General features: G+C 38.5%; 1 long non-coding RNA gene across 1 annotated transcript; it reads left to right on the forward strand.

Annotated features, from left to right (window-relative positions):
- Window positions 1-2,189: 2,189 nt before the first annotated feature.
- On the forward strand, window positions 2,190-21,283 carry LOC130830298 (uncharacterized). Its single transcript, XR_009047776.1, has 4 exons — window positions 2,190-2,253; window positions 13,677-13,813; window positions 18,743-18,831; window positions 21,213-21,283. It is a non-coding gene; the product is annotated as an uncharacterized LOC130830298 (long non-coding RNA).
- The last annotated feature ends 740 nt before the right edge of the window (window positions 21,284-22,023 follow it).

Genomic DNA, 22,023 nt, shown 5'->3' on the forward strand with positions numbered 1-22,023 from the left:
TCTATGAATTCCTTAATAGCAGAGTTTATAATAGTAGTCTGGACATAATGAGGGATAACTCTTTGTAGCTCTTCCTGCAAAAATTCAGACAACTATTTCCCTTCCATTTGTAATTCTTCATCTATAGGTGATGTTTAAATTGAAGTCATCAGTAGATCACACTGGGAATCAGTTGGTGCCACAAGGCAAAATCAATTGACCGTATTAGAAGAAAGGTTAATAGTCATCTTCACGAACCCCAGCTTTTGTACCAGGTTTATTATCACCTTTGAAATATAACCTGCACGATCAATTCCAAATATCAGAGCATAACACACACTCTACAGGGAACCCGTAAAAGAAAGCAGAGGAGGCAATAGCTCTACAGTTAGGAAAAAAACACAATTTTGATCATGGGTGGAAAGCATCAAATTAAACCTGGTACTTGGTATTGACTCAGCATACCAGCTTCTCCCAACATGCTGGCTGAAGTTTAATCTTCTGCTAACTCCCTGGAGCGAGGCCTTTACTCCTGTGGCACCCTTGCTGGCAATACAGAATTGAACAGGTGCCAGCTTCAGGGGAAGCTTATGATTAGTTTCTTCAAATGTGTAAAATAATGCTTATAGGAGAGTACTCATAAACAGCTTATAATTTGAAAAAAATCAAGAAGAATGAGTTTCACAAAATTTCTTCTTTTCCCACTAATGGATCTCAGGTTTGATGAAAAGTTCGTTTTAGAAAGATTTTTTTCTCTGTTCCCAGCTTGGTCTTCAGTCCTCTGTCAAAGACTTCTTCTCATCTGCTTCCTTATCCCTTTCATTTCTGCACAGCTTTGTATTACTCAGACCACAGTGGTCTGCTTGCATGACACCCAAGTTGAGCCCATGATAGATTTCTCTGTATGTGCAGAAAGGTTGGAACCATAGAAGTTAATGTTGAAAGGGTCAAAGTTATCAGAGTGGGTTAGAAAAGGTGACCAACTTGCTTACCACTGACAGACCCCAGGTATACCCTGGAAATCTGGGAGATAATATCATTGCACAGGTGCCAAGAAATAGTGCATTGTAATACCACAGTGGCAGACCAGCAATTTAGGGTCATTATTTCATCATGTGGTTAGTGCCAGGAATGTGTATTTTAGGTGGATAAGGTCGTCACAGTTCTATAATGTTTGAGGACTTGTTGAATGAATGAAAAGATGAGAAAGAGATACGAATTCCATATACAAAGTCAGGCATCTACAGAAAGCACTGAGAGATAATCTACCACTATAAAAAAAAAAAAAAAAAGCTCAGTGAAGCCTAAGCAACCAAGTAGAGCTGGCATTTCCTAATTACTGTGTGCTTACCACCTTGCCAGGTACTTTACATGTATGACTTATCTAAATGCCAGCCACCATCTTGCCAAGTATCTACTGGTGGCCAGACTTGAAGATGATCCCCTATGATCCTCGCCTCCTGGTGTTTGTGCCTTTGTGTACTCTCCTCTTACAGTGAACAGGGCTGACCAGTTTAACTAGTAGGATATTGTAGAAAGGATGGTGTGTGATTTCCAAGGCTAGATCACATAAGCCATGTGGCTTCTGCCTTGCTTACTCTTGGGTCATTCCCTCGGGAAGTCAGCTCCATGTCATTAGGACACTCAGGCAGTTCTTTCAAAAGGACCACAAATTGAAGAACTGAGGCTTCCTATCAACAGCCTGCATTAACTTGCCTGTGAACCACCCAAGAAATAATCCTTCAGCCCCAGTTAAGCCTCCGATGACTGCAGCTCTAGCCAGTTTCCTGACTGCAACTACATGAGAGACCTTGACTAGTAGACCCTGGTTCTAGGAACCCACCTAAGCCACTCCCAGATTCCTGGCCCATAAAAATTATGTGAAATAATACATTCTATTGTAATTGTTTTAAGCCACTAAATTTGGGGGTCATTTATTACACAGCAGTACGTAAGTAATGAAATCTTTATTATCCTCATCTTACAGGGGAAGAAACAAAGGCTATGAGAGCTAAACGTAAAAAAGACTAGTTCTCCCTTCCCTTTGTTCAGCATCTGCCAGTGAAGACTTAGACCACAGAAACTGGATAAAGTATGACACGGGATCCAAGGAGGAGAGCAGCCAGGTGTGGACCAAGAGGCGAAGTCCACTTATTTATTTACTCGTTCAACAGATAAATTCTTGAGAATCTACTGTGTGCCAGGCACTGTTCTGAGGTATCACCAACATGGATAAAATTTCCTGCCTTCTTGGAGCTTACATTCTAGTGATGGGTAAGTGATAATGAAAGAACACACAAAAAGGTAAATTATAAAATATAATAGAAGTTGAAGGAGAAGCAGGTCTAGGGAAGAACGAGACCGTGAGAAAGGCAGCCTGCCTTTGTTTCCGTCCTGCACTGTGGATTCTTATGACAAAGCCCTTTATCTGAGGTTGCCTGAATGCGCTGCTCTGCTCTGCAACATGACACATATTAGATGAGGGTCATTTTTCTCTTTCGTATGTACACTCATGTATCTCGTGTGCCTAGAGCTAAGCCTGGCACATAACAGGTGTTTAGTAAATATTGATTGCAATGATTTGATGTCTCAGAAGAATGAAATTTTTAGAAAATTTAGCTGCCCAAGAAGCTCAACATTTTTGGCTCTTTTAGTGTGAGCATGTTATTTAAGACAGAGTGAATGCTGCCAGTGTAACTCCTCTACCATTTCCAACAGAACAAAACTCATTGTGTAATAAATACGATTTTCTTCTCAACAGCCATGCCACAAATTAAGTTGAGTGTGCAAGATCTTACATTCTAAAACCAATGTAGTCAACATGCAGTCAGGATTCTAGGATACTCCTAGGATCAAAATGTAAGGTACGGCTGTATGATTTCTCAGAATGTGAACCTATATTTAGAGGTGAACCAGGATGCGTGGTGTATGCCTATATTGAAGGGAGACAGGGGACTCAGACTTTGACATACAGGTACAACCATAACCTTCTTATCACAGTTAGACATCACTGGGATTAGAATGGCTTCAGTCCAGGAAGCAACATGGGAGGGGATTCAGTAACAGTGACTAAAAGGTGAACCCTTGGAAATCAGGATGAAAAAGCTTTCCCTCCCTCAGATAGGATTGATTCAGAAACCTGATTAGGTGTGTAGGTGTGTGCTTGGAAGTGGATTTGTATTGTACAAATGTGATTATATGCTTTTGTTTTTTGAAAAGAGAGTTTTCTGGTCAACCCCTCATTAGAACAAGTAGGTTCATAAAGTATGACATAGGAGCCAAAGCAAAAACCAGGGAAGTGAAGCAGAGGAGCTTAGATTTACTTTTGTGTATATAACACATGACTTGTTTTATTTAGGGATATTTATCACTATGCCTGTACATTTATTATAAAAAGTGATATTTATTTGTATACATAGGTTATATACATGCTCAAATATACGTCATTTATAGATCTTTAAATATGTCTAATCTATGAGTGAAAATGTTGGATTACTAAATATTTGTACCTCTAACTGTATTAGAGTGGGGTATATCTGTTCATGTTTGTGGTTGGCAGAACAATGGCCGCTAAAAAATGTCTATGTTCTAATCCCAGCAACCTTTGAATATGTTAAATTACATGGCAAATGGGAATTAAGGTAGCAGATAAAATTATATTTGCTAATCTGCTGATTTTAAGATAGAAAGATTATCCTGGATTACCTAGATGAGCTCATTGTAACCACTAAGGTCCTTAAATGCTAAAGAGGAAAGCAGAAGAGTCAGTGTCAGAGGAATAGTATGTGGCTTGACTGGCCGTTGCTTGCTTTGAAAAGCCAAGGTATAAGGGAAGCTTCTAGAAGCTGGAAAAGGCAAGGAGCCAGATTCTCCTCCAGAGCCTCCAGAAAGGAATGAAAATCCTCCCAACATGTTATCTTTAGCCCAGAGATACCATTTCAGACTTCTGACCTGTAGAACTCTAAGATAATACATTCGGATTATTTAAACCACTGAGTTCACGGTAACTTTCTACAGCAGCAGTAGAAAAGTAACGTAATGTTATATGCATTTGTAAATTTTATGAAAACAAATGATTTCTAAAAGTGAAAGATTCAGGAGATGCTTTAGCTCACAGGCTGAAAAGTTCCATCTGGAAGTCAGATCGCAGGAACAGTCCTTTTCACTCCACCCAACATCATGATCAATAATACTTATGTTACCTCCTGTGTACTTGTTGACAGCCTTACAAAGCTGCCCACCTGTGCCATATATTTCCTAAAGAGCAGCAATTAGAGCAATTGTTTCCATTTAAATGCTACTTTCTACAGCCATTTGTTTTTTTTTTCTTTCCTTAATGCATTTTAATTAAAGGTAAGAAGAGAATAAAAAAGAGATAAGAAAACTAAGGCAGCTGTAATGTGTAGGTGTAAGATATTGCAGCCTGAAGCCTTATGCTCAGTTTGAAGGTAGAAGGAAACACAATGATTATAGATGTATTTCTAAGTGAAATTCTACATAAATCCTAGCTTTGAACATGAGACTTTATGGAAGTCAAAACAACATTGATTCTTTGTGAGTGCACACTGATTTTTCTTGATGTTTAATTAATTCTAATGATGGAAGTCTATGTCACAAGTATTCATTCAACAGGAAGACATCTTATTTAAAAAAAAATAAATAATTGCACAAATAATTGTTGGGTAAATCCTTGCAGTTACTAATAACACTGCCAATTTCAAACACAGCATTTTAATACACAGAATTACTTGCCCTTGTCAGGCATTGAGAAAAACTGCAAATTCAACAGTCAATGTGAGAATTTAAAACTATACAAAGAAGAGTTAATTTAAATATGACTTCCTTCAGGGACTCTGCTGTATTTAGACCAGCTGAAATGTACTCAAAAAAAGCAAACTCACTTTAACCTTAGCATAAGGAAAACAAGTCTGCCTCAAAAACATTCTACTGTGAAAGGTCTCTGGGTCACCCACTGTCTTAGGTATATGTTGGTATTTCTTATCGCCATTTAGATTATCACAAGTGATCCTAAAATCTAAGACACTTTACTAGTAAAACGTAGGAGCCAATAGCAAAACTAGAAAAAATATTATCTTGTTTCCTACATCATTAAGCTAACAGAAAAGACAATTTGTAGGAATCTCAGTAACTGCTGGCGTATTACTGTAATCCATTATTAATAGTAATAATTTTCTTGCTGTATAACCCGTAGCTGGCTTTGTATTTTAAAATACAAGTCCCACAGCTCCCTATCTACTCCATATTCAACTCTACGAGTTCCTAATGTCGCAGCCTCTTTCTGTTGTAAATTCTGCTTAAGCCTTTCAATAGCTTTATGAAAATTAAATCTTACCGAATAGAGTTGAGGGAGTTTTTATTTATACAATACATTTGTACACATATAAAGCTGAAGCAAACATACCCACTTCAGTTAAATTATTTAACAGTCAGGGGGGAATTAATACATGAACTTAATATTAAGAATGAAACTATTTAGAGCGAGAGAAACCTGAATTTCAATCCTGCTCCCTACTTATTATATTTGAACCTCAGGGTTTTGTTGTCATTGCTGCTGTTGTTAAAAAAATTAAAATCTTCCCCTATCTTATAGGTTTGTTGTATTACATATGTTCATCTCAAATAGATACAGTATATCGCCTATTCAAAATATCCAACCTCTGACCCTCTTCTTTCTCACCAGAACCCTGGTTTGGTTCACGTACTTTGATCTTGGGGTACAGAGGTATGTTCTAGAAGTAGGCATGACCTCCACCGGGCAATGAGATAAAACAGGCAGACTTCTAGGGCCTCCCTACAAAGATAAGAGGGACAAGGAGACTCTGTCTTCCATGCTGTCACCTGCTTTGTGCCTTTGCACACTACTGTATGAAAATATGGGGCGTAGGCTTGCTCACCTGTCTAGTGACTGAGAAGGCAATGTCAGGAGAGATCCCAGCAGCTGTCCACTTCTGGAACTGCTGTTTGTGGAAGGAAGCTCCTCTTGTTTCAGGACCGCTGGTAGGGCATTCTGGTGTTTTCAGATGAACACTGTACCTAGTAGAGATTTAGGGACTGTAAATGCACATTTTGGGATTGTTGATATTGTTTCAATAAAGATTGCCACAAGAAGTCTTGATAATATGTTTTGATAAGTTCCCAGATGGAAGAGAGAGTTGCAGTTGAGAAAATTATACAAGACTTTATGGTGGCGAGATCAATCCCATTGGACTTTGGTGGGTTTTCAGTCTTTGAGCATGGAGAGGTTGGAAAGAGTGGGTGACAGAATTCCATTTGGAGGTAGCTGGGTTATCTAGGGACTTCTACTTAATAAAGCATAGGTTTAGTCTGGCTTCATTCTGAACAATATTTTGATAACCAGTAGTTTTAGAACATATATGGTTTTGCTTCTCCTTGAATTATTTTCTGGTTTTATTATTCTTTAAGGAAAAAATCCTTAATTTAGTTTGTAAGTTGGTAAAGCATATATATTGGTCAGGGTTTATTTTTCTGTCCAGCAACGTATTATGATTCATGTCAATGTGCACAGCCAGGTTTTAAAAAAATCAATGAGTCTTAGAGCTTATACAGCTCGGTTTCAATACCAACACTAAGCAACACTCAGTGTGGATGTGACAGAGGGTCAATGATCAGAGAAGGAATGGAGTCTGTGATTATCCACAGCATAGGCTGGGCATAGCTGCTCTCTAGGTACCACGGTCCAGGCTTCAGCACAGAATGTCCTCTGTGGCTGCTGGGTTGACCAGACAATCGAAAGCATCCCAATGCCAAGATGAGCCCCCACCCACCACGTTACAAGCTAGCCTGACACTGACTAGGGCACATCCAGTTTCTCTAAGTAACAAGAGACATATCAAAGGACCTTCAGGCCCAGCAACAGAGGTGGGGAATGTAAGATCACGTGAGCTGTTGATTCCCTCATGTTCCCTGGCTGGCCCTGAACAAAGCCAGAAATAGAAAAGATGGGACTTACTGTCACCTAGTATCTCATCATCATGTCATCTATTTTGGAACATTTCAACTCTTCATCTTTTCCAAAATGTTTATCTTTTTAGGTTTTCTCCCCATCCACATTTTTAGAATTCTTCTGTTTTTTGTGGAAGTCTGTTTTTGAAAAAAGCACATCTTTGATTACCTTGAATAATTAGAAATAAAAATAACGTTGAAAAGAAATTACAGAATACCTAAAAATAGACAAGGACTGTGGCAGCTATTAAATATTATGACGATAGGTAGTACTATGATTTTGTTAGGGGATGTTATGAGGAGATAATATTAGATCCTATTATTTTGCAAATGGAAAATTTGCTCAGAATTACATGTTAGTAACAGGTGGTTAGGATATACCTTAGTTCTGCCCTTTTTTTCTATATCATGCAACTCTACTATAGCTCAGTACTTTAGCATAAACTCTATTATAGCTCAGTCCTTACCTCACTGGGTGGAGGATAGAGAAAATAACAACAGAGAAAATAACAATAACTACAGTTTAAATCCAATCGAATATCTGATTTTTAATCCAAGAGAGTCAAAAGAGGTCAAGTACAGAGGAATCATTTGATTGCTGCCAAAATAATTGATCATATTTTTTGTGTTTCTTAAGGCTGTGCATGTTAAACACCTAGTGAAAAAGAAGTTTAGTGCTATTCTGAAATGAAAACAGAACATATTCCAGACCTAATATATTTACCTTTAAATAGAAAACATAGGCAACGATTACTGGTTGCATGTCTGCTATGATCCAGGCATATTGTTACACAAAGGGATAAAGATGTGGTGCTTGCCTTTACTTGAATATATTATGTCCTTACACTGTGAAGTGTAATTTTTCACAGTATTTTGAAATAGGTGAAATAGCTATTAATTTAAGACCAGAAAATGTATATTTGGGATCAAGTCTCACTTTGTAACACTGACAATTAAGGCATGAGATAATTAACGACTTTAGAAGAATAATCAATGTTTAGTTTAAAAGGGTTTTCAAATAAAAACTATTTTAGGCTTTAAAAATTATTGTTTAAATTAAATAAATGTGAATGGTGTGCTTACCCTTTTAGTTTGTGGATGATGTGATTTTTGAAGAGCCTCATTAATCAAAAATCAACTTTAATTGATTTTAAATATTTGTCATACTTTTTAGACAGTGTACACCTAATTGTATTCACCCATGATTAAATTTGTGGTGAGTTCCTTCTTGTTGATGTAAATGGAACAAATTAGTGTCCTAAATAGAAGGGGAAATAGAATTAGAGGAAATAACACAAATAACCTAGATTATCTGGGCTGTTTTTAAATGCTTTCTTCTCTTTAATTAAGTGAAGATCTCCTTTTTATAATTGAATTTAAAATGGTTGTACCTAAATAATTAAATTTCCCCCAATATATATGTTTCTTTGGTAACATCTAAATGTTACAGTGTAATATATATAGTCAAAAGTGAAAGTCTTTTAGAGCAAGTGGGATTTTATGCTTTTAAACCCCATCAGATTCTGTTGTAACAATATGAAAGTAGAATTTCAGATTACTCTAATTTTTTACACTGTACTTTTTCTACTTATGGACGATGAATTTGTATAATTTTTCTTTGTTGCATTCTGAACATTTTAAACATCAAAATATACACGTCATTTGTAATCAGAAAGAAAAAAGCTCTTCAATTTTGAAAACAATCATTTTATTATTAAAACCCTATCAGAGTGAGGTAGAAACCTTATCACTTTAATATTCAGACACATTATTCACTGAGGATGACTCGTTAGGAAAAATTGAGTCCATTAGGGTTAATCATGGTGTTGTATTAGGTGTATTAGTGGATAAGCTCATAGACCCTGGCATGGAAGCTCTTGAGTTTAGACGCCAGCTCTGCTGCCTGTTATCTGTTTTACCTGGGGCAAAACAGATACTCATTGTTTTTTCTCCTTAGCTTCCTCTTCTGTAAATGGTTATGAAAATAGTAGCTACTTCATAGGGACAGTGTGAGGATTCAGTGCATTAATCTACACAAAGCCCTTGGAACAAAACCTGACATCGTATCATGCTATATTCAGTGTTATTATGAGCCATAATAGAGTGTGAAACAGCTCTAGAAAAACTGAGTTTAGAAAAAGGAAATTGTAGAAATGTTAAGAATAATCCAAATCACGCAGTGGCATTTTCCCAGGCCTTTTTACTGTGGGATCCCACTGCTTCAGAAGAGAGGGCAAATGAGTGTCTGCCCTAAGGACGGAGGTGGGTGATGCCCACAGATCCAAGAGCACCAGGCACACACAGATAATTTAGAGGAAAGAAATACAAATGGCCAATTAACAATGAAAAGTCTTCAACCTTACTAATAATCAAGGAATTGCAAATTCAAATAAGGACAAGATATGAGTCACTTATCAAATTAGCAAAGATTATCAAATAAAGTCTACAATCCAAGGTTTCAAGGGTCAGAAGCACATGTTTATATGCTGCTGAAGGAAGTGGAAATTAATCAGACCTTTGAGACCAATTTAGCAATATACAGAGGAAACATTTAAATGCTCATAGCCTTTGAGTTAGCAACTCTCTTTTTGGGGAGTTATGCTGAGGAAATAAGGAGAAAGATATTCATAGCAGCAATACGTATAACACTGAAAACTTGAAATAATCTAAATTTCTAACCAGATGTGATTAGCTTAAGAAATTGGAGTACAACCACATGATGAATATGGTACAACTATTACAGTGATATTCATAAGAAGTTTGTAAAGACTAAAATTAGGCAGGGAGTACTACTTAATCACTACTGATTAAGTTCCCTCTAGGTGTAGGGAACTCCATGGTTATTGCCTCCTGGGTTTACTCTGCCCTGTTACTCATGTCCCTGGTATAACTGGTAAATTTTGGATGCAAAACTGGACGTGATTTGCTCTACCCTTTTTTCCTTTGGGTATCTGGCTGCTGGAAGAAGACTTCTTTCTGTTTCTCCTCAGTAACAGAATCTTCCTCTAGAATCTGTTCTTTCCAGCCTCATGAGAAAGGCTGTTTCATCCAGTGCTACCCAAGATAAGGTTCTAAGTCCGCCTACCTCTAAGATTCAGTTAGAAAGATTATTCGGCTATCACGCTAAGCCACATACCGAAGCTTAGCTTTTATTAATAAGAAAGGTATATTCATTTCCCATCTCCCAGACCTCTTTCATATCTCTTTTTCAAAAACTTGGTGGGAAAGAAAAGTGTTACATTCCAGAGGACTCTCCACCCTCTCCAGTATTTGAAATTGCCCATTCATAAAAGCTACGTAACAGCTTACTCTAAAATGTAGAATTTATTTTAAATCAACAAACATTTTTAAATCTCATAGTTTCTGTGGATCAGGAATCCAGGCATGGTTTATCTGAATGCCACTGCTTCAAGTTCTCTCACAAGGTTGCGATCCATCTGGACTGTGCCTGTGGTCTCACGTGATGGTTCAACAGGGGAGAGTTCATTTCCAAGCTCATTTATGTTCTTGTGAGAATTCAGTTTCTTACTGGCTGTTGGCAGCTCCTTGCCACCAGGAACCTCTTCATAGTACAGCTCACATGTGACAGCAGGCTTCCCTCGGAGTTTAAGGAGGAAGCAAGAGAGGGTGTACCAGACAGAAGCCACAGTCTTTTTGTGTTTCTGTTTCCAGTTCTCAGAAGTGACATCCCTATTACTTTTGCCATATTCTGTTCTCTGGCAGTGAGTCACTAGTCGTTTCTCCAGCATTGAGTCACAGTCCGAACTCAAAGGGAGGGGATTACACAAGGATGCAAATGCCCAGAGGCTAGGATTATTGTGGACCATTTTAGAGCCTGCACACCCCCAAAGCTAACATTCACTTACCAGGCACATAGATTATCTCGCTTAATCTTTGTAACAACCCAGCGAGGCAGTTATGTGATTAGTCTATTTTTAAAATCAGGAAGCTGAGGCTCAAAGCTGTTAAGTATGTGACTTAAGAGCTCACGAGACAGTAAGTGGCTGATCAGGGATTGAATTGGAACTGTGGCTGTTTGCTTTCAGACTGTGTTCACTTTACTTGGAAATTATTAAGGAAAAAAAAATTAAATTGCAGTTCTGTGAGTACAATTCATGCTCTTAGTTATGTTAAAAAAATACATAGAAAAAGGTGAAAGAAAACATGTTAAAATGTTAAAAAAAATTTACACCTTTGGATGCAAGGATTATGAGAAGCTATTTTTGTCTATTTTTAAAAGTTTAATATCTATTTTCCAAAATGCTTATATTGACCTTTCACTTATCTAATGTGGGAAAGAGCCAAAAAAAAAAACCCCAAAAAAACCCAGTAGCTATCTCTGTTCAGTGGGATTTACACTGATGCACTAAGGGTGTAGCAGCGGGAGTGATCTATCGTGAATGCAGGTAATAAAGGGTACCCTGTCTGTAGAGAATTAAAAAAAAACAAAACACCAAAAGTCAGTCATTTTTTAATATCACTCAATTCTAAAAAATGTCAGTGATAAAATACTCTTCCTTCCTGGGGCATACTGCTGCCACCATCCCCTCCTCCTTCACCATTTGATTAGTGCGGGGATATAGAAAATAAATACACACACACACACATAATTATGTCAGACTGCTAAGTTCTACAAAAAATAAGGCAGGATCTAAGGAGAGAGCAGATCATGGGGAAGGGTGCTTTTTTAGCTAGTGCAATCAATGAAGACCTCCCCAAAATGTGACATATAAATAGAGACCGGAATACACTGAGGGAACATGCATTGTTTTTATAATCAGAGAAATAGAGAAAACACCGGGGGTGTCTCACTATAGCCTCTGATCCGTGAAAATTGTACCATTCATCTATTTCTACATTTGGTCCCTTAATCGTTCAGTTAATCCATTTTTATTGAGTGCCCATTATGTGACAAGAACTCTGCTAGGCATTGGGAGTTTAAGAGTGAGTAAAACAGACATGGTTTCTTCTCCCACGAGTTTTGGACTAGAATGGGGAGCACAGTTGTTCATCAATGGGTGACTGACCGATATAATTGCAAACTGAGGCAGGTATTACAAGGGGATTCTCTCTACTAGGCTGCTGTGGGAGAGAAGAAAACATCTACGGGGGTCACTGAGCTCTGCCACAGAGGTTATTGCAACTGTAGCCTCAAATGACACCTGTTTGGGAGAGACTATATGATAAAAATAGAATCAGGTTAAGGAAAGAAGCTTGATGAACTCCAAACATTAGTAGTCAAGTGTAGAGGAGGAGCTGCAAGGCTCACAGAGGGGAGCAGAACTGGCAGAGAGGTGGAGACGGGGGAGGATGGACCACAGGGAAGAGAGCATGTCCAGAAGAGGAGGGGGCAGCGGTGTTGGATACGTGACAGGTCGGGTGAGCTGCGGAGTGAAAAACCCCCTCAGTGGTTAGTGACGTGAGTGTTGGGAAACCCAGGGACAGACTGCAGATTGAAGAGGATTGACATACTAATAGAATAAGAGGAAACGGGGACCATGTGTATGAGTAACTTTTGAAATATATTTAGCTGTAAAGGAGAAAACATAGGTGGTAGCTGAAGAGGAGAGTGAAGTCAAAGAAGGGTTTGGGATGCAGCTTAAATTTTTTTAAACATGGGAGAAACTATAGTTATTGACATTATAATGATTTTTATCTTGTGGAGGGGATGGAGCCTGGCCGGTGATGGGGCATTAGGAAGAAAAGTGCCAGTGCCCGAGAAGGAAGAGGTTGAGGAAGGAACCCAGAGAAGTCTAGCAGAGACTGAGCTTCCTCTAAGGTCCCAACCAAAGTCCTATTCCTGTGGTTCTTCTCTCTCTTTCTTGGAGGCAAAGGGAAGATTTCAAATGTTTAAAAAACATAGACGCTTAGAATTTGGGAGCCATAAAACGCAAACATCACACCCAAAAATATTTTTATTACTCATCTCACTTTTTAAAGCACTTGTATATGATTTCATTATTTTTATCCCCACGACAGCCTGGTGAGGTTGTCAGGACCTTTGTGGATCAATTCCTGTGACTTATCTGTGGCAACACAGTGCCAATCATGCTATTTATAAAGTATCAAGAAACCCAGATCTCTTGACTGTGATGCCAGTGCTTTTTTAAAACCACACTACATCTCCTTACTCTCCTAAATCCATTAGGTATAATGATAATGTTCATAGCTTGAAAATGCAAGTTGAAGATAGTGAAAAAACACCAAAGAGATTTGGCTCTCTTACATCTTGAGACCCAGTTAAATGTGTTCTCTCCATTCATCAGAAGGAAAGTAATTTAAATATAATATACAAAGTATGCTTGTGAAGCACACATGCACTGTCTTTACATGAATTGAAGCACACTATAAATAACTGTCTGCTCCTGGACGTTTCTCACAGGTCCTCATTCTCAGTACAATTTCCCTAAACCAGCTCTGGGTGACAGAAGCTTCTGGAAATCCGATTCCTCCTGGCTGTGAATAGACCTCTGAGGCCCCCTCTGCCTCTTGCTCAGTTTAGACAGTCTCTGCAGTTTGATGAAATTATATATGTTTTTACTAGATGTAGAGAATATTCTGAAAAAAAATTCTGAAAAAATTCTGAAAATATTCTGAAAAAATATTCTGAAAAAAAAAGTGCCAAGCTATATGGAGGTAAGTGATCACACAAATAAAATTAAATAAATAACATTAATGCCTACTGAGTTCCTACTATTTTCTATTTTCAACAGGTTGAGATGATCTCGTTCTAGTGCTTTTACTTTGTTTTTACTGCTTAGTCAAGAACACAGCACTAATTCTATTATATTATCAGACAAACACTGTGGCTGATCTGTATGTACAGACCAGGATTTCCTTGGAAGCACAGGTAAGCTTTTTCCAACATGTGATGAGGGTCCTAGAAAATAACTGATCTTGCTTCCAGCTCACCACTTTGCTCTAAGACGCTTTAAGAAGTGCAGTCAGTTCTTCCTCATCCTCTTCTTCAAAATCATGCTGAACTGTGCCACGCTCGCTTTTAACCCCCGGCATTTGTAAATCCTGTTTGTACTCCTTGGAACGCTCTTCCCCTCTGCTCTGGCCCCCAAACCCCCTCTTGACCTCCATTAATCTGGCTAATTCCATTTCACCCCTCAGGTCTTTCTTCAGAAAGCTTCCTCTGACTACTTCTCCTCCCAGCTCCAAGGCTGCATGAAGAATCTCAGATGGTTTCCCATAGCACTCTTTGTCTCCATACCACCCCTCAGCCAGAAGCCAAAGGACTAGATGCTTCTTAAGGACAAAAATTATGTCTTGTCACTGTTCAATGTCCAGGGCCTAGAACAGTACCAGACACATTTAGCATTTGAATCCAGAACTGTTGTTGGTCCTTGTGCCATTGTTTGCTCCATCTCACACGTAATTCCATTTCCCTTTAAGATGAACTAATAGTATCTATTTTTCAAGGCCCTCTAAAAATTAGATAGTGGTCATTAAGCACCAACTTATCATCATTTTATTTGAAAACTCTTTTATTTAAACCAGTGGTTCTCAGCCAGGACAGGGGCCTTTTGGCTATGCCTGAAGACGTTTTTGATTGTCACAAGAGGGGGCTATTGGCAGCTAATGGGTGAAGGCCAGGGATGCTATTAAATATCCCATAGTGCATAGGACAACGGCCCACAACAAAAAATGTTAATAGTGACCCAAAGTGTTAATAACGTAGAGATTGAGGAACCCTACTTTAAGACTATTCTCAGTCTTTCTTAATGTGAGGCTGCCATTTTTTTCTTTGCCGTAACTCACCAGCTCTTTATGGCATGCATTGGCCTTATTTCACATTGCACCTACATGGCTTGCTAGGGTAACGGGCCAAGTGTGGTTGGCAGTGGGATTTTAGTGCATAAGAATGATCCTTTCAACCCTTCGAACTGAGGCTGTAGAATCAGGCATTTTTTATGGATGGAGTAGTTCTTAAACACAAGTGTTCTAAAAATGATCACATACAAAATGTTCTGGAAACTTATTGGAATAAACTGATGATCTATAAGAGTTAAATTAATTCTTTTCAGTTACCTTGGATTGTGTAGGAAACAGAAAAGGAGCAGAAATAATAAGATTCAGTTTATACCTTCTTTCTATGCAGGTTGTAGGGCTAGGATTTACTTCTCAGTGCTGCTGCTGTGCTAAAATTTCCCAACAAGCATGAGGATGACTTCTCACAGCACTTGAAAAATATATTTTATTTGACCTCCAGTCGTATAAGGAATTCAGCAAAACCTCATGCACAAGAGAATAGGTCACTCTGTCGTAGATGTTTGAATTCTGCCTTAAAAAGATTTGGCTCCTAATCATGTTGTAGTGATTTTATAGTTATTCTTGAATTTTTTCTTTTCCATTCTATGAACTGTATGGAACTTCTTTTTACAGAAGGCAGCACTCTGCCTTTGAAGATTGGTTATTCCATTTCAGTCTTCTCCTTGAGATTTATCTGTTATCATTTTTCTCTCCCCCCTGATTCTTTTTTATCCTACAACTAAATATAAGCAAATGCCTGGTGGTTCAAACCAGGTTGAGTGTTTACCTAATTACAAAACTACTGGTGGTTTGGTTAATTCCACCAGGCCACTCCAGTATCTGAGTGTACTTATTATAATTAATCTAATTTAAGTAACTGACCATACTGGTCAAAACAGCAGCTCTATTAGCCAGTGCTTACTGGGGAATAAATTAAATACAAATCCCAGAATCTGGATTCTGTGTCCTATTTTCACACTTATAATTAATGGTTTTCAAATATAAATAATGGAAAGTAGGGAGAAAACTGAGTTAAGGGAAAATTCAGTTATAATGGAAAGCCTGTATGAGACACAGCTTCAGGGCTGGTTTGATTCAGCAGCAGATCATTCTGTACAAAGGAACTGGTTCTTTCTATCTCTCCTCTTTTCCTTCTATTATGTTAGACTTTTGTAAGACTCACTGCCTTCTTGATAGCAAAATGCTGCAGTTCCAGGCTTTTATGGATGGATGCATGACACAGACTGGAAGAGGAAATGTTTCTCTTGAAAGCTCTAAAAGAGTAAGATGTCTTTCTCAGAAATCCCAGGCAATCTCTCCTTGTGTCTCATTGGCCCTAAAATGTGTCCTATGCCCTTTTCTAAAGCAAGGTCTGATCAGGGTAATGTCAAAACATATTGACTTAGGCCTGGATAATAGAATCAGTTTTAAGAACGAGAGGATGGGATTACTCTGATTGACTTGACCAGTCAGTTTTTGTCCCTGGAAGTGGGGGTGTACCTCTTTATCCATGTTCTATTACCATTGCCTATTTTGTATATCAATCTAATTAACTAGAATGTGAACTCATAAGATGGGGGCTCCTGACTTATTTCTCTTCATATTTCCAGATTGTTGTACATGTCCTTTTGCATCATAGGCATTCAAAATGTTTGATTATTGTGAATAAAATAGCAGTTTTCCATATAAGCTGCTATTAGGCGTGTTCCCTTTCATCAATTCCAAGATCACTCACTTAGCACCTACATGGTACCAGGTGTATGGCGGTCCCCTGGGAATAAACAGATGATCAATGACCCAGTCTCTGCCCTTAAGGAATATACAGTCTTAAAGAGAAAAAAAAGATAAATATATAAACAATTTCAATACAATACAACAATGCCACTGCAGAGTGGAGCAGAGCACACAGTTGAGGCACCTACCAGACTTCTTTGGAAATGAGGAGGCATCCTTGAGAAAGTCACATCTATATAGCGATCAGGAACACTTGATGGAATTTCTCCAGGAGAAGAGGGACTGAGGGAGGCGCAGGAAGAAGAATGTTCACTTTGAAAAAGGATATGACAAGATGTGTTATGATACTTATCATTTACTTTACAAAACCTCCCTGGAGCTGGTGAGATACTATCCATGTTACGTGGGGACGGCCAGTTGCTCTAATCAGGAACACACACCTCAGGGGCTGCTAGGCTGGTGAGGAAGATAATTCTTCAGAAGCAGCTCCTACAAATGTTTCAGCTTGGTTATCTCCCATCAACAACTGAAGGACCTGTTACTTAGCATAATTAACCTTAGAAATGAGTTTTCACTGGTGAAATCAGAGGTGTGTAGGATAACATAGTGAGTGTTAGAGAAAAGCTTGCCTAGGTGAAATTAGTGGTGTTCAGGAAGTGTGGATAGGCAAATGTACGTTGGAGACATTCCCATCCTTATAAGAACATGGTGTAAGTATGATTATTATCTGATCCCTTAGGGATGATGCCTGAGGCCTGACTCAGGGATGATTCTGTGTCCGACTATTATTTAAGAGGATATGAACTATAATGTGAACTGGATCTTACCTATAACATGTGGTCACTTTCCTGCTGGTGAACCTTTCACCAATACTATAGTGACATCAAGCAGGATTGGAAACTGGGAATTAGCTTACACAATACATAGCAAGGATTGTTTTGAACCTGTTTTCCAACTGTCACTCACCTATCTCTATCTAGTGACAATAATTGTTATTAATAATAAAAGTCTCAAAAAAATTTTTGTGAATCAGTTGACTTAGAACATTTTTAATGAGCCCATAGTCAAGGAAGAATATAGCATGATCAGATACAATAGGGTTTTAGAGTGGGAAGAGCATAGTATGTGAGATTAGAAGAAAATGAGGATGGCATGGCAGGGAACCCAAGGGAAGGGGGAATTACAAAGATGAAGGGTCAAATGCCGCAGAAAAGTTTGAAAACACACAGACTGAAATATGTGCATTAGGTTTAGCAACATGAGGATCGCCGAAGACCTGGGGGGTGGAGGGCAGTGAGGTGAGTAGAAATAATGGTTCATAGTGCATAACTGATAATTGTTATTTGCTATGTCTGGCACGTATCAAAGTGCTTTAGCTGTATCAACTCCTTTATTAAGATAAGTATGACTCTATCCTCCAGTCGCCAGATGAGGAAGCTGCAGCACAGAGGAGTTGAGTCACTTGTCTAAGGCAGCAGAAATAATAAGAGAGATGCTGAATCTCAACCCCAGCTGTCTGGCTCCGGAGCTACCATAGCAGACACAATGGGTGGAGCGGTTCCCTTCAGAAAGCCTGGCTTTGTCCTAAGATCAAGAAAGAGTGTAACAGTTGGAGGGATGTAGGGGGCTAGGGATACTTTTTTTCTAATTAGAGAAATTTGAGAATGTTTACAAACTAATGAGAAGAAACTGGTATATACATAGAAACAAAAAAAAGAGATAGTTGAACAGAAGTTTTGCAGGATGCAGAAGGGGATGAGATCCAGGTGAAAGGGGAAAACTTTGTAACAAGAAGAAAGAAGGAAAATATTAGAATGGAAGAATCTGGGGAAACTGCAGGGTAGGAGTGGCAGGATACTGAGAGAATTTGGGGCTGATGTAATCATTTTCTTTATGAAATGTGACTAGAGTGAAGGAGGGGCTAGAGTAAGAAGTTTGAGGAGAATGGAGTTTTGGAAAATAATTCATGGAGAATGGAGTGGAAGGCTGATAATGAAACTAAAAAGGATTATCTGATAGAGATGAGGGCCCAGGTGGGTTTGGGGAGCAGAAATGTGGCAGTGGTGTGCTGGTAAATTGGCTCTTTGGAAAAAAATCAAATGCCCTGATTTGTGGCATTTGCCAATTTTATTGGCATAAACATTCCCAACATGGGTGATGTCAATGGTCTAAAAATTGTCTTGCAAGATTTCTGAATATTTAATCATGAGCTTTCAGGAAAAGTATGATCTGCTCTGGTGTATTACTATACTGCACCTGTTTGATTGTGTGGTTTCCTGCCCTGCAGGTATGAGAACAGAAGGAAAATTCTTGGGTTCATCCAAGGTTGTGATTTGGTCCCAGTGAATGGTACAAAAGGAAAAAGGAACAAAAAAGGTAAAAATATTGCTAAGTGAATTTTTGATGTTATGTGATCACAGGGGAACTAGACTGGATAAGACAGCAGAGGTGTTGAGAGACTAAATTCTTGCTGAAATTGAAAAACAAATGTACTGGGAATAATAGGTGTTAATATGGGGGAAGGAGATATTACTTGCTTAAGGAATGAAAGTAACCTTTAGGTGATCAAGATCAAGTGTAAAAAAAATCCCACCAAAACCCTCAAAGTCTCCTACTGCAGTTTTTAAAAATTTTGGACTTTTATCATTTCTTTGGATAATTTCATTTCTTTAAATTTTTTTTCTGTTTTCTTTTGTATCTTTGAATCTTGCTGTCTTTAAGCTTTTTAGTTTTTTAAATCCTTCCCTTGAGTCATTTACTTTAGCTATTATATATCTTTTATTCTCCATTTCTTTTTTGTAATATCTTGTTTTGTTCCAAGGATATATTTTATTGTAAAATTTGTCTAAGAATAGGAATCCAATTTTTGTAGTTGTTTTTTCTGGGTATCTTCTTCTCTTCTCTAAATTAGCTGTCTTTACTCTAGTACCAGCTGTTCTTTGATGTTATTTTTCAAATTTATTTTACTTTTATGTATAAGAGTAAAAGTAATACACAAGTCTTTTCATATATATCTCTGAATAGGACACATTTCATTCAGAAAAAGAGAAACAGGAAGTAATTGAACACAGGAAATTAGGGGTTTACAAAACCATAGGAAGCACTGGGTGTATGTTTTACATCCAGGAAGTTGTTCCTGGTCTTCAGAAAATCAGCAAGTACAAGGACCAGAGCAGTGAGTGACTCACAAGAGGACCTGTGAGGGGTGTTGGCAAACACTCACCTCCGCTGTCTGCGGAAGCCATGCCTTGTCTTGTTCTCTTCCGCCTTCCAGATCTTGTGCAGGTGCCTCCCACTGAGTCAGCCTAGGAAATGTACTTTCCAGGCTTTCCCCCTGTGCATAAAGAGAAGCAGAGATGTTGCTGGGATGCTCCAAGCAGCTCCACAAGACTGCTGTTGAATTCACATTCAAACAGACAGGTGGGAATCTGGTGGGAATTGCACTTGCTGCTCTTTTCTAGCCAGGTCTGCTGCCCGACTGAAAAATATGACTGGGGCTGTATGAACAGAGGTGATGTCATGCTGATTAGTAAACCGTCTTTCCAGTAAGTGGACAAGGAGTTAGCTGTCAGACTCCAAATCCCCCAATAGCAGGACAAACAAAGATTTATTCTGGAATGCCAATATCCGTGTTGGGAGCAGCAGCTTTCCCCAAACATTTTCTTTTTCTCTAGAGAAGAACGTCTCGGGTTTGGCACTAGAGTAATGTCAGTTTTTAGTTGCTTTCCATTTTGGATACGGATGGAGGGATGTAAGTGCTGATTCAGTTCATCTCATTCTCTCTCTTCAGCTGCACAACCACAACCTCAGCCTCCAGCAGTCCCTGCACACCGGAGCCCGGGGCCCCATCAGAGCCTCACGTGTGGACAGGCCCCTCCCCTGCTCTCTAGCCTCTCAGCAGCACAGCAGTAGAGCAGGCTATGCACGCCCTGCCCCTCAACAATTTTCAGAAATCTGTTGCGATCACTCATTATGGTTGACCCTCAATTGCATCACTGTTTTTCAGAGTTTAGGTTTATTCCTCATTATACTTCTGGGCTTTCATATCGAGGCCCTCGTGCAACAGAGGGCAAATGCAGATGTCTAAACTTCTGTATAATGTAGAAAGTTTCTCCTGCTTTGGAAGGCATATTTGGGTCTTTGATATGGACCTCTCTCTGATCCTCGTAACCTGATTCTCCATAACTATATAGTGCATGTGCAAAAGCCTGTTTCTCCAATAGAACTCGGATTATCTTCCAAGAGGAGATGCTCACTTTGACTCCATTTCTTTGTGGACTTCAAAAACTCCTCCCTACTTTCTTCCTCTGTGTATGTGAACAGTCCACCAAGGCCAAATAAATTCTTATTTCCTTCATCGAGGCGAATCCAGCTAATTGTGGCTTTCTCCCTTTTTTGAATAATTGAACTATTATTACATGATAAAGACATGTCTATACAAGATGATGTGGCACTAAATATATTTTTTATATATAACTATTTCTAGGCTCTGATTAATTAACTAATACCCTAGTTGATTCCAGAAGTTATTTAGGGCAAACCATATCCTCACTACGACTAGATTTAATCTGCTGAAATCAGTGCCTTTTTTTAGGGCATAGCATGGTGCTGCAGATACTGTAAAATATCAATACACATATGGTCAATTTATTAATTACATAAAATTTACCCTGTACCCAACTTCTGTCTCTCCTACAATACTTTCTTTTTAATTATCTTGCTCATCTTTTTTTTTTTTCCTTTTCTAAATCTTCCAGGGAATATAGCTGAAGATGTCAAAGAAATCAGAAAAGATGGAAAAGAAAGTGGAAACAGAATTTTAAAAGGTATTAATAATTGATACCCAGCTAGTCCCTCTCCTCTTCCTTATTACTTTCATAAATTACATTTATCTTTGCTTGTGTAACAAAGAGCGTTCGCCTCCTCCTACGGTAGGTTGGTGTGCAGTAGTTGAATGAGCATTCTTATAACCCTTAGGCACTTTCATAACCTGTTTCGTTAAATTAGCATAACTTTAGTGAGCTTTACAATTTGAACATGTTCTGTGTCCTGTTTTTAATTTTTATAACCAAGAACTGTCCACTGGGAAATAGTGAAGGGAAACTCTTTTTGATTTGATGACTGGGGAAAGAGATGGGAGTAGTATTTCAACTGTTAGACAGAGTACCTCTCTCTGGCCAGACACCAAAGGACATTGCTGTGGGGTTTTGACAGACTTGTTACATTATTAAAGTCCATCTCTTTCCTAGGAGCACACACCATTACAACAATAATCTCTGTAGGAAAGCCCTTCTTCCTGTTTTGGCTGGAGGTACCCCTGCATCTTTGAACCCATTATTTTGTTAGTCAGAAGCTCCCTAAAGAGCCAGCAGCTTTCCCTATGGTGTCTGAGCTTTGACCTTGAGCAATTTTTATGACATATTATTTAATAATCTTTAAAGGCATACTTTGTTCATTTTTCTTATCTAATATTCACATTGAAACTAAAACCTAGAAATGAATGACAGGAAGGGGAAATTTAAATGAGGGCCCGAAATTAGGTCTTTTCACTCGGTTTAAATACTTTAC

This window comes from Hippopotamus amphibius, chromosome 10, assembly GCF_030028045.1.
Source record: "Hippopotamus amphibius kiboko isolate mHipAmp2 chromosome 10, mHipAmp2.hap2, whole genome shotgun sequence".
NCBI lineage: Eukaryota > Metazoa > Chordata > Mammalia > Artiodactyla > Hippopotamidae > Hippopotamus > Hippopotamus amphibius.